Below are 14,569 nucleotides of genomic sequence, written 5' to 3'. Positions count from 1 at the left end.
CCACGTTTGCAAGTCACTGGGCTGGGTAATTAAAATTGCAAAGATAACACACCAAAAAGCCATCCACCACATGTCACCATCTCTCTGGGTCCTTTGCAGATAACCCAAACCAATTACGTTAAATGTCCCCTCGGAAGCCTTCCTCTGGATAACTGGCTTGAGTTAGCCAGTAGAGATGGAATCTGAAGATGAGCATTTCAGGTTCAAACCCCAGTGGTAAAAGTACCATTTCCTTCTTATTCATAGTTCCTGGGACTCAGGAAAGGCTGGCCCAGAGTTCTAGCTCAGAATTAGTGGCTGCCTCAGTGACAGAGGCAAACACAGCATCTGTGGGTTGGGTAGGTCTTTCTTCACATACCCCTGGAATGTCTCTATGTTCATTATCCACATGCCCAGCCTGGGCTTCATGGCACCTTAGAGCAGTCTTGCTGTTTACACACGGCTCAGGACTCCAAGAGAGCAGTTGAAAGAAGCCAGGCAGGAGTTACATTGCTTTCTGGGACAAAGCTTGAGTAATCATACAGGCCTGGGCAGCTTCAAGCAAGAAAAACATAAATTCTACCTCAGAATGGGAGGAATGTCAAGACTCCATTCTGGGATGAGCACATGGCCTGGGGGAAGAGTTGTAACTATCTTTGGGAAACCCCATCTACACAGTTGAATCAACTCTCAGCCCCACAGCTGATGGACTTGAGTCTTTCCCCCAAATCTTTCTCAGATCTCTCCATGTCTCTGCGTCCCAGTCATCACCTAGTCTATGCTGTTGGCATCCCTGGCTTGACCCACTCTACCTGTGTGTGCGCATGTGTGCGTGCGCATGCGCATCTCTCTCTATATATAATTTTATTCATTATTTTTAGACTGCGTCTTATCTTGTACCTATGGCTGGCCTGGAACTTACTATTTAGTTCAGGGTGGCCTTGAAGTTACAGAGATCCTCCTGCCTCTGCATCCCAAGTGCTAGGATTAAAGGCACACACTACCACACCAGTGTGTGGGATATTCTTGCAAGATGAATCTGTCCCCAGTGTTCTAAGATAAACATAAAGCTGTCTTCAAGGTGCTCTAAGATGGGTCCCCTTTCTGCCTTCCTGCTTATTTGAGGCCACTGTCTTCTCTGATTTCAATTTGCAATCACAGCAGTCTTGTTGGGCCCAACACACAGCATGTTCTGTGTACCTCAAGGTCTTTATGTCTCATTCTGTTCCCTCAGCCCCATTCCTACTAATTTCTCCATCTGTCCACTCATTAACAAAGTCCAGCTAATTCTAAAGGTTTTAGTCTGACCTCACTTCTTGTGCTCTGTGTAGAGAGGCAGTGTAACATCGTAACGAGGACAGCAGACTGTTGCTCGGTACCTGGGTTCAGATCTTGGCTCTCCCATTTACTACTGTGTGACCTTGGGTACGATACCCTGCCCTCTTCATGTTTAAAACTGGTAAAACAGAGTGCCCGACACATAATACTCAATGGGTAATTTGCAGCCTGTTACCTGATGTTACCACTTCGTCTGTGACTTGGGCCCACCTCTGAGGACACAGGGCTGCTAGATAGAAGGCAAGGGCCCTTGGCATGGGGTTTGTGAACATGAATGTCTTTATTGACTGGAAGTAAGCCTTCCTCTTGATTGTGAATTGCTGTTCTGTTTCCAACAGAAGTTAGACATGTCTATTTCATTGTGAGACTAGGGATTGATTGACCCTACTTGGGTAGACATGCTAGGTAAGGGCTCTACTACTGAGCTACATCCTCAGTTCTCTTTGGACTTCTGACTTTGAGACAGGGTCTCACTAAATTGCCCTGGCTGTTTTTGAACTCACTTTGTAGCTCTGATTGACTTTGAACTTTTGATCCTCCTGCCTCAGCCTGGTAAGTGAGTGGCAGGGCCTGTGCCACTAGGCCTGGCTATTGTGGGTATCTTCTTTCTTGTATTACTGTTCATACTCGTCCATACTTCTTGATGATGGAGGACTTGCCACTGGATCTGTTATTTAATTAAGTAATGAACAAACACAGAGTACTGTGCCACATGCTTCTTGTCAATATTTTGATGATTGTATGTCTACATAATTGCTTTTCTTCATGACAGCATCATGTTATGATGCTCGAATCCACTGGGAGCAATCAGGGACTTAGACTCAATTCAAATTTAGATTAAATAAATTTATTCTTACTGCTAGCAGAGGGATGGCAGCCTTGGAGCCAAACAGCATGCTGTGCAGAAAGGGGTGAAGGTGAAGTTTTAAGGCAGACGCCAGTAAGGTGTGCATTACAAATACCCACGGACTCCACAGCTGGGCAACTGCTGACTTCCCTCAGCTGTTTCTGACTTTCCCGCTATATAGTAACAAAAAGACCATGCCATCCCTTTCCCATAGCGCTAAGCAGGTGTTACAGAAGCAAAGGCAGCTGTTGATACCTCACGGCCCACTATCCTATCCTTATCTCACCGGCAGGCCACTAGGACCTCCCAGGCATCCCAGAGCAAAAAGGTCAAAGGCCCTTAAGGGATGCCTGCTCCATATTACATTTCTTTAGCCCTCACAGGGGACCTGTGTAAATTCTTTCTCAGGTCTGTGCACTCCCGTGACTGGGATAGAGCAGTTCATTTCTGGGCGGGCGATAACACAGTGCCATCAGGTTAGGGCTGGCTGTCACGTCCCCACAATGTCTTTTTCCTCGGAAAATACATTTCTGAGAAGAGTCCGTTGACTTCTGCAGACAGTGAGAGGAGGCCACAGCACACAAACGCTTAACAACTTGGATATAAAGGAAGTCACTGATGACTGGAGAAAGGAATTCTCTCGGGGTATATGAAAGAGAGAGGGGGCTCTTTGAATCAGGAACTTTGCTGAACACTTTATATATACCCTTATTTAGTACTCTTTAACTACCTGAAACATAGATACTGCAATCCCACTTTATGGATGAGAAGGTTGAGTCTCAGAGAAGCAGATAAGGGCATAAGGTACTCTACTTGTGGTGGGGTCCTTGCTCTTAAAATTTCCCATATCAGCATTGACTCTTTCTTCCATTTTACAGATATGCAAACTGAGGCTCAAAGATGTAAATTCATTCCATTTCCTCTCACACATATTGTTAAGTGTCACAGTCAGGATTCGAACCCATTTCTTTGAGACTTCAAAGCCCCTTGTTCTACTGTACCTTGTGGAGTTTATGAAAGTACCATGGAAATGCAGTCTGGGTGAATTGATGGTTGGCCATGTGTATGGCTCCAGCAAATGTGGCCACGCCATCCCTCGGGATTAGGTGATTTGGAAAGAAACTACTACTTTTTTTTTTTTTTCCCTGTGGAGTCACAGGCGGTGCAGGGAGCATCCTGGCTGACGGGAAATACACACTAGCATACGGAGAACTCCATTAGCCCCCATTGTTTAGACGAGAGAGTCAAAAGTAGGAAGTGGGGGATAAAAGAATTCGCAAGTAGGAAGCTCTCTGTTGGGCTCCTGCTGAAACAGAAAGAAGCATTATTTCACAACCATTAGTGACGAACTCCGCCAGGATGAAAGTAGTCTTGTGACCTGTGAATGTAACGGATGAAAATGAGGTAATGTGATGTTTTATAACGATAGCGGATCTGAGAAGCTGGGAATTATCTCAGCATGAATACTACGAGGAAGAGGGAACAATGGGAGCCATCTGGAAGCAAATCTCTATTCAGCTGTATTTATAGCGGTATTCATCTTGTCTTTCAGTTCAGAGGTCACCAAGGCGCTTGTCTCACCTTGCTGCGCGTATGAAAATACAGCGCTTGTCACAGTCCCCACTGTTCCTTCCGGGGAACCTGTCACATACAAAAGAGAGAGCGGCAGAGCCCTCCAAAGAAGGGAATGAATAGCTCAGGCTGAGACAGCAAAGAGGAGGCAAGAGCAGGGAAGAAAAGAGCTAAGACGTTTTGCCCACCGCTGCCCAACCTCTTTCTCTAGCCTGGAGCTGTCACAGAAGGTGGCACATACCAGCTGTATGCGGCTGCTTACCCTTCCTTAAAAGCAAAACCTGGGCTGGGGCGCTACCATTGGTAAAGTTCAGTTCAGTCCCCAGAACACACCTGAAAAAGCTGGCCATGAGAGCACATGCTTGTAACCCCAGCACTAGGGAGGCAGAGACAGCCGGTCCCTGGGGCTTGCTGGCCAGCCAGCCTCACCAATCAGGTGTGCCTCAGACCAACGGGAGACCCTGTCTCAAGGGAGCTCGACTGGTTTCCTAAGGAGGACACCAAATGCTGTCTTCTGTCCTTTTCATATGGGCACACACATACACACAGACACACATACACACAGACACACAGACACAGACACAGACACACACACAGAGACACACACAATTACACACACACACACAGACACAGACACATAGACACATACACAGACACACACAGATACACATACATAGACACACACAGACACACATACACACATACACATAAACACACACAGACACAGACACATAGACATATACACAGACACACACAGATACACATACACAGACACATACACATAAACACACATAGATACACATACACACAGACATATACACAGACACAGATACACATACACATAGACACATAAATATAGACACACAGACACATATACATAGACACACAGACACATATACATAAACACACACTCAGACACACACACACACACACACACACACACACACACACACACACACAGACACCAACACATAGAGACATCCACTTCCTCAGTTGTAATGTCCACATTCAAGTGTTCACCAGGCACCCGTAGCCAGCAGCTACCATATCGGATGATGCAGATATGGAATGTGTTTGCTATCAAAGATGGGCCAATCCACTAATACATCTAGGAACATTCAAACTCCAGGACTACAGAAACTCCATGGCTGGCTGCCATATCCCTGGTCCCTAGAGAGCTGGATGGAGTCTTCTGAAAAGGATATAAGAGTACTAAGTGCCCAGTGATTATGGGGGCGGGGCTATCTGAACCCCTGAAATGATTGCTTACTATCAATGGTTTATATCATTTTTGCTAGATATTATGATGATAAAAGTACACACTCCAGTCTTTCCAGGAACCATACAAGCTTTCTCATTTCACAAGGGAGAAAACAGAGGTTAGAGCAAGGCCACACAGTCAGTAATACTGTGGTTTTGGACCCACGATTCTAAGGTCAAAGGTCACAGTGATGACTATCAGCTCCAGGCTCTCCTGTTGGTATGTCCACCTGTCACTGAAGGATCTTAGCTGCTGTCTTCTTAAACATAGAAGTGAGGCAAAGCTCTGTTCACGTACTCATGTGGGAGGTTGTAGGCGAATTTCTAGACAGTCTTATTAAATAAGAAACACAGAGCCAAATACAGGGGTGAAAGCTGTAGAGATCAGAGTGATAGCCACCAACTAACCTTAGCTCACCACATCGCTAGCTTCCCAAGAGAACCGAACCAGCTTCTTCCTGTCTAACCTGCACCTTTATTGCCTTGCTGTTCTGCCTTCTCATTGGCTCTTAGCCCAGCCACCTCACTTACTTGTCACTGCCTGTCTGTACAGACCTCCAGGTCTCTATGGTTGGTACTGGTATTAAAGGCGTGTGTTACCACGCTTGGCTGTTTCCATGAACACACAGAGACTCTGCCTGCCATGTGATCGGATTAAGGGCGTGTGCTACCACCACCTGACTTTTGTTTATGGCTGGCTATGACTTCTGATCTCCAGGCAAACTTTATTTATTAACATACAAATAAAATATCACCACATTTCAGCACAAAAAAAAAAGTATCACCACAGGAGATTGTCGCTTGATGGTTTTCTCTGAGATTGAAACATGCCAGGAAGCATTTGAGTTCCTTAAGAACTCAAAATAGCTTCAGGAAGTCCCTGAAACTGACCAGATTCATTAGACACCCCCCTCCCTGCCAGAGGCTATGGTAAAAGCTGAGAGTCGTTCTCGGGGAACTGAAGCTCTGCTGTAGAGAAGACTCTCAGAGGAGAAAAGCCGTAAAGACTGAGACCCAAACGGCTGCCTGGAAGAAGCAGAAACAGCCGAGCTTCCCGGAAGAGGCTTAGATCCTCTGAGGCACCTGGAAAGACACTCTCCAAACTGGAGCTGCCTCAGGCTGTGCAGTGTGCTCCAGGTTCCCAGCTTCATGAGCTGTCACCCATGCTGGGGTGGGCTTTGGTGACACAGCTGTCTTTGAGCCACTCCTACTTCTGTAAGTGACCCATCACCCATATTCCTGTAAGTAACCCCGATAAAACTCATGCATGGTTCACCAGATACTTTGGTGGTATCTGTACTTTGGTCTGTCGGTCAGATAAGTAGACATGTGCATTGCATCTCCCTGAAAAAGGTTTTTTTTTTAAATAAAGATTTATTTTTTAAAAAAGATTTATTTATTCATTATGTATACAGTGTTCTGCCTATATGTATACCTGAATGCCAGAAGAGGACACCAGATCTCATTATAGATGGCTGTGAGCCACCATATGGTTGCTGGGAATTGAACTCTGGACCTCTGGAAGGGCAGCCAGTGTTCTTAACCTCTTGAGCCATCTCTCCAGGCCCCTGGGAAAATTTTGTCACACGATAGAGATGATGGCAGAAAGCAGATGGGAAGTTGGGCAAATGAAACATCCAGAGGAAGTGCTTTCAGGTGGGGGCTGATAAGCAGGTCACATCACGGGGAACTGGGGTTTCATCCTGACTGGGAAGATGAGGCAGAACCTACTTCTCAGCCATTCTACCTGAGGGCGTGAGGAACTCGGACACTGGCCTATAACTGTGCCAGTGGTGGGAAGCTGTTTCCAGGGGGCACTGAATGCTGCCCTTCTATTCTGCTCCCATCCAGAATGATCTGAAGATGCTCTTGAAGCTGTTAATGGCCCTCAGAACAAGTGGTCACAGATACTCAAGATATGGCAGAGTGGTGACTGTGGATGGAAGCCCTGAGGGTGGGGGACCTACAAGATGCCACACAGTGGGCTGTTAGACATTCTTCTTTAACAAAGTGATGGTTAGCAACCAATACTATTTTACATCCTATAACATGAAACTAAGAGGGTTACCATCTGCCAGAACATGCCTGTGGCAGAGCCCAGAGGCATAATTAGACATCTGAGCTGATTTTTGACACACAGGACAGAGGAAAAGGTTAATATCCATTGCATGCAAAGAGCTCATCAGTGCTGGGACTTTGTGGTTCAATACTTTAACATGTGACCCACATTAGCTGCTCAATGGATTGTTGAATGAATTCATGATTGAAGCTGAATGACAGCTGTCTGAAAAAGGATGGTTAGTTCATAGATAAGGAAGATCAAGATAAACATTTGATAAAATAGGAGACACTCACCTTCTCTGGGCCTGGTGGTGCAGGCCTGTGACCCCAGCTCCTCAGGATGATGAGGTCAAGATCTTCCTGGGCTCCAGAATGAGTTCCAGGCCAGCTTGAGTAACTGCTTCACTATGGAAAGAAGACTGAGGATACAGCATGAGGGCCAAACCCTACAACCACAAAAGGAAAAAAAAAGTATTAATAGTGGAGAAATATAATTTTGAGAAATGTGAACTGAAGCAGCAATATCTGTTGTACATCAAGTTACCAAATATTAAATGAATAACATTTAGTAATGGAGAGAATCCAAGTTTTTTTGTTTTGTTTTGTTTTTATTTTTGTTTTGTGTGTCAGGGTTTTTTCTGTGTAGCTTTGGAGCCTGTCCTGGAACTCGCTCTGTAGACCAGGCTGGCCTTGAACTCACAGAGATCTGCCTGCCTCCGCCTCTGGAGTGCTGGGATTAAAGGTGTGTGCCACCACACCTGATAGTCCAAAGCTTTTTAGATATGAATTTTTCAATTTTTTTCCTTGCAAAGCATTTTGAAAATATTTGTTTGCACTTTATATACACAGAAGATCCTTTCTAGAAATCTGTTCTGTGGACGCCAGAATACAAGCACCCAACATGCATGGGCAAGAACCTGTGGTGCTCAGTGCCCACTGCAGAAGTGGGGCAGCTGAATCAGCTGAGACAAGTTCACCACACAGAGAATCACACAGTTATTCCAACCAGGAGCTGCAGATCTGTGTCTACTGACTTGGAACCATTTCTATGACATGTTATTTAGTGGGAAGTGGTTTCATCAAATGGTAGCTTAATTTCTTAGGAAAAGAACAAACACATTCTTTAACATGTAGAATGATAACTAGTAGGGTGTCATGAAGAGGGGGAGATTAGAGATAGATAAAAAAAATGTGGGGCTGGAGAGATGGCTCAGTGGTTATAAGCACATACTGCTTGTAGAAGACCCAAGTTTGGTTTCCAGCACCCAGCCACCAGGTCAAGCCACCCGTAACTCCAGCTCCAGAGGATCTGGTGCCCTCTTCTGGTCTCCACAGGCACTTGCACATGAGCACATACCATATACAGACACACATAATCAAAAATAAATCATATAAAAAGAAAAATATTGTGGGATTAATGGTCACAGCATAATAATATAGGAAAATATAAAGCAAGAATGCATGCTTTCCCTAGGAGAGAGAACTCTAAAGACACCAACAGGCTAGGACTGAAATGTGAATACAAATGTACAAATAAAAATATTGATACAATTTTGGGATAGGACAATAGATTATTTTTGGTCTGCAACATTTCATATACATGAGAAGTGTCTATTTAATATAATATCTTTAGTGAACGACTATGTTCTGCAGGGGCATTGGAGGATCAAAACACAGGATTCTGGGCTGGGAGAAATGGCTCAGTAGGTAACGTGTTTGGCATGCAACTCTGGACACCCCACAGGCACCTAAAACGCTAGACAAGGCAGTGTGTGTCTGCAAGTCTAGAACCGACTGTTCACCTATAAAATATTACTGTATAAGAAGACTCAGAATCACGTATCTCGGATGTCTTCCTGAATTGCTCCGGGCACTATGTTTTGTTATTACACGTATGTATTTACTTAGTATTTATGTGTGTATTTATTGTGTATGCTCAAGCAAGAGTGCCACTACATGTGTGTCCTTTAGAGGCAACTTTCGGGAGTTGGTTCTCTTCTCCTTCCACTGTGTGGGTTGAACTCACGTCAGGAATGGCAGCAGGCACCTTTACCCACTGAGCCATCTTGCCAGCCCTGTACCTTATTTTTCTGAGACAGGCTTTCTCACTGAACCTAGATAGAGCTGGTTGATTTGGCTAGACTGGCCAGCAAGCCCCAGGAAGTTTCCTCCTCCAGTTCCCCAGCACTGGGATTTCAGCCACACACTGCCTCATTTGTATGGTTATTTGTTTGTTTCTTTGATTATTTTGAGACAGGCTCTAGCTGTGTAGCCCTGGCTAGCCTGGAACTCACAGAGATGTGCTTGCCTCTGTCTCCCCAGTGATACGAAAGCCACCATGCCTGGCTTTCACTTGGCTTTTCACATGTGTGTTGGGGATCTGAACTCAAGTCCTCATGTTTTGGGGACAAGTATATCACTGACTGATCCATCTTTCCAGCCACGCCTCAGGGTTTTATGTTCCAAACTCCTTGTGACATCCCATTGAAAGACCCCCGCTCCATTATGAGGACATGGGGCTTTGGGCCAATGAAATGCTCCCCCCCCCATAACTTAGCCTAAGAAACGCCATTCTAAAGGAATCAGAAAAACAGGAGTTCACAGCCGTAGCCAGCCATCCGGCCTTGACAGAGATAACTATAGCCAGCCATCCAGCCTTGAGAGAGATAACTATGGTCGGCGGCCTTGGGAGTAAAACAGTTGAGTCGAATCAGGATATTTTATGGCTGGCCCCCTGGCCTTGAGGAATAAGCAGCTGGCCTGGACAAGGCCAAATCAGCCACACACATACGACCCCAAGTTCACCCTGGCCTTCTTTGAAACAACCAATAGGGACCCTGTAACTATGCTTCTCGCTTCTGTAACCGCGCCTCTGCCCCTGGGATCCCATAAAAAGTCCCCCTTGCCCTAGGAAGGCGCGCAAGTCCTCCAAGAGACTTCGCCCCAGGTACCTGGTCTAAATAAACCCTCTTGCTTTTGCATCTGATCTGTGGTTTCGGTGTGTTCCTCGGGTTTGGGGTCTCTCCCGGAGGAAGATCTCCCCTGGGGGTCTTTCATTATGAGTCACTAGTTTCTGTTGGTACACAGAGGAAGGGGACCAAGCATGGGTATGAAGAGCAGGAGGTGGGATCATGGGACTATCTTGGGGACTGGCTAGCACAGGGATGGCTGTAAGGACTTCTCCCTTCATATTCTACCTCCTGAGGTCCTGGCCTGAGTCTGGTTCTTCCTGCCCAGCATCCTTCCAATAACGTTATCTTCTATCTAAGTTTATGAGCTCTGTCTTTTACATGAGAACAGTGTGGGAAGCAGGAGGAGGCTGGGTAGTAGAAGGAAGTCCCTTTTAGATGAGGGTCTCAAAATAAGCTTCCCTTGGAGACGCTGCCCGCCCATCCGTCTGTCTGTCTTAGATCTGACTAGAGAAGAGGAGGGGGCAGATGATGGGTGGGGGAGGGACACAGATAGAGATCCGAGGCCGGAACAAAGGCTGCTGGTGGCTGGAGGTTCCTGTGAGTGGGCATCAGAGGGGGAGGCCAGCAGAAGCCAGGCCGTAGAAGACCTTGAGATCACAGCAGGACATCCCGAGTCACCTCTTCTACCAACACGTCCACCTCTCATTCCAGACACCACAGTCCCCGAAGGCTGCTGCCATCCAGGGCTGAGTTCTCCATGTCAGGGAGTCAGAATCAGCCAGGCCAATAAGGCGTCTTACCCGGATCCTGACAACGCTTTGTCAAAGCAGCCTTCTGTTTGTTTGGTTCTCGGGTTTTCCAGATTTCTCATCGTGTTCTTTCCTACGGTCTTAGTTCCTTTTGACAAATCCCAGGTCAGGTCTTCTGAGTTATAGGGAAATATCTGGGGGACACAGTTAGGCCTGGGAATCCCAGGCAGAGAACCCAGTGGGGGTGGGCAGCCATGCAGCCTGTGTGGGGCCCAAGTGGGTAAGTCCTGACGGATTCCTTCAGACTTGTTACTTAACAGTCTTGAATTTACTCAGTAAGTGCTTGATCAGCACCTGGCGTGGGCCTGCGCTCTGGATGGGCATCTGGATGGGCAATAGAAGATGAGTGTGTTGAATAGTTTTATGCCAACTTGACATAAGTTAAAGTCATTTGAGAGGAGGGAACCTCAAATGTGAAATGCCTCCTGTGATGTGGAGCCCATTCCCTATGGTGGGACACCTTGTTCAGCCTTGATGCAGATGGGAGGGCTTGGTCCTGCCTCAACTTGATATGCCAGGCTTTGCTGACCCCCCATGGGAGGTCTTACCCTCTCTGGATGGGGGGAGGGGTGGGTGGAAGTGGGTGAGGAACAGGAGGAAGGGAGGGAGGGGGAACTGTGGTTGGTATGTAAAATTAAAACAAACCAAAACAGCTTCCATATGATGGGGCTGTAGGCAGGCCTGTAGGGCATTTCTTAGTGACTGATGGGGGAGGGCCCAGTCCATTGTGAGTGGTGCCATTCCTGGGCTGCTGGTTCTGGGTTCTATAAGGAAGCAGGCTGAGCAGGCCATGATGAGCAAGCTACTAAGTAGCACTCCTCCATGGCCTCTGCATCAGCTCCTGTCTCCAGGATCCTTCCCTGTTTGAGTTTCTGTCCTGACTTCCTTCAGTGATGAACAGTGATGTGGAAGTGTGAGCCAAACAAACCCTTTCCTCCCCAAGTTGCTTTTGGTCATGGTGTTTCATCACAGCAGCAGAAACCCTAATAAGACGATGACTAAGACACTGATTCCCCTTCTGTCTAGGAATCAAGTCAGATATGAGGAATGGCCATTACAAAAGTTACGGAGTGAAAGTTCCGCTAGGAATCCGCAGGCAAGGCCAACAGGTTCTGTGTTGTGGGGAGCCAGACCTCCCCAGTGGTTTTACTAAAAGAGGCGGGCGGAGCTGACACTCCATCCGCTAGCCACAAGCCCAGTTGCCCACTTGACTAAGCCCGGCAGGGGGGAGGTCTTAGGTTCTGTTGATTCCTGCAGGATGTACAATAGAGAAGAGTGGGAGGGAAGGAGGCCCAAAGCACCTTGCGGAGATTGAAGACGACTGTAGGCAGGGCATGTGGGATGCTGTCTCTCATGAGGTCTTCCTGGCAGTGGACAGTGCCTATCTGGGCAGAAAGCATTGGAAAGTGAAAGGACATGGCAGAGCAGCTGTCCCGGATAAAATGTTCCTGTGGGCCAAGTGAACACCACAGTAGCCAGGCTGGAGCACCTTTCTGAGGACTCATCCTAGTAGACTGACTTCTGCGCACTGCATTCTCCAGGTGGCAGCAGGATATGAGATGACTGCTAAAATCTGAGCTGGGTGTCCCATCAGAGAAATGTCCAGGGGGAAAACCATGGAAATTACTCAGTGTCCCTCAGGAAGCCACCATTTGGCCACTGCAGACAGGGCCGGCCAAGCAGCGTGGAGAGACACTTTGCAGAGGCCAGACACTCCACCCGGGATATCTGCCCTCTCCTGATCCCCCCTTCCCATTTCAACCCTGGGATGGTGCTGGGGTGCATCTCCCAGGCAGTTGGTCCTTTCTCCTTCCCTGCTTTTTATGTCTAGCTGACAAGATTCTTCCTGGCTCAAGTCAATCCTTGGATGAGCAGGGAGGATGAGATGAGATTTAAATTGAGTTTGCGAATAAAACATCAAAGGATGAGGGTTTTAACAACAGAAAGTGATCCGAAAGGAACGCAATCTGCCCGAAATGTCATTAAGGGACAGAAAAGGGAAACTCAGCTGAGCATGGCTGGAGGCAGAGATTAGGGCGAGCGCTTCATTATCGTGCCCCATGGAGTCGAGCCGCCTCCACACACTGGTTCCACAAATAAACAGAATAATTGAAGAACAGCACGGTGGGGCTGAGTTTCACTTGGGCAGTGGGGCTGAGTTTCACTTGGGCAGTTGGCTGTGGGGCTAGGAGAGAGAGCTTGGGGAGGTGGGTGTGCTCACCTCAGCGGGTTGTTGGGGCGGGGGACGAGTTCCCAGAGGAGGTGCACTGCACTCCAGCATGGAAACGTGAGATGAAAGCAGGTAAGGGGAAGGTAGTGTCAGGTGGAGGTGACAGTGTGGGGCAACCAGGGAATGAAGTGGAAGCCAAGGGATGTGTAGCCCTGTAAGCTAAAAAGTGATGGTCCTAGGGAGCCGCTGCGAACCTTGGGGAACATAATCAGATGTGCATACTAGCTGGGATATTTTTAATTAATTAGGATTTTTTTTGGGGGGGGGACAGGGTTTCTCTGTGTATCTTTGGAGCCTATCCTGGAACTCACTCTGTAGCCCAGGCTGACCTCAAACTCACAGAGATCCACCTGCCTCTGCCTCCTGAGTGCTGGGATTAAAGGTGTGTGCCACCACCGCCCAGCAATTAATTAGTTTTTGAGACAGGGTTTCACTATGTAGCTCTGGATGTTCTAGAACTCACTATGTAGACCAGAGAATCCAGAAACCCACCTGCCTCTCCCTCCTGAGGGCAGAGATTAAAGGCGTGTGCCACTATGGCTAATATTCTTTTCTTTTTAAAATAAAACTCTACTGTAATGAACTTGCACATAAAAAACATCATGTAGTGAGATTAGTCAGACCCAAAGTCTACACACCTCCACGAACATCTGTACAGTTAGAACAGCCATTCTGAAGCTGTGGAGCTTCACACTGGATTTTATACTTTCACTAGTAATTATATTTTTATGCACTTATCCACCACAAAAAAAAACCTTGACAAATGCATGAGTTAAAACTTGAAAAAACAATTAGCTTTATATCCCTTTTCATCACACACACACACACACACACACACACACACACACACACACACACAAATGTACCTGTAAGGACAGTATACTAGGTAGGAAAAGGAAGAAGAAAGGGTACATATTAGGTAATGAGGAGGGGCAGAATACAGGTAAAAGACACATGAGTAGAGCTGGGTCTTTGGGCAGCAGATGCTGCGGATTCTGACCTCCATGCATGCTCCCCAGTCATTCACCCGCCCCCCCCCCCCCCCGCTCCTCACAAAAGCCATTTTCTCCCAAATCCTGGGTCGTTGTTCTTTCCAGCACCCTTTACCCCACCTCTGCTGCTGGACTCTTCCCTCGGTGGGATGCTGGCAATCGCCACCTCCCCTGGAAGCATCTCACTAGCCCCCTCCTTCCTCGCTCTCCTCTCAGCTCAACACGATTCTGTTCCTTCCCTAGGCCTCACCACCAGCATCTCCTAGGGATGTGTGTAAAGTGAAATATCTTCCCTTTATCTTGTCTGGTCTGCACCCCATGGGGCAACACAAAGGCTACTATTTATTCTTTCACACATTAATTTAAGATGCTTTAATTGCTGCTATGATATGTTTTATATAATATAATTAATGTTTTAATTCTGTGTACTGGCTTCCCCCAGGCAGTTTTGTGAAGGGCCCAATTTTGGAATCAAGCAAATAAAAAATAAGCAATAGCTGAAGTTATCTAGTAATGCCCCCACACTCAGGAATGAAAACTAGGCTTGTTTTCCATAGTTTAATTTTCTC

The sequence above is a fragment of the Peromyscus maniculatus genome, chromosome 4 (genome assembly GCF_049852395.1).
Source record: "Peromyscus maniculatus bairdii isolate BWxNUB_F1_BW_parent chromosome 4, HU_Pman_BW_mat_3.1, whole genome shotgun sequence".
Lineage (NCBI taxonomy): Eukaryota > Metazoa > Chordata > Mammalia > Rodentia > Cricetidae > Peromyscus > Peromyscus maniculatus.
Note: the sequence above shows the minus strand (reverse complement) of the source record.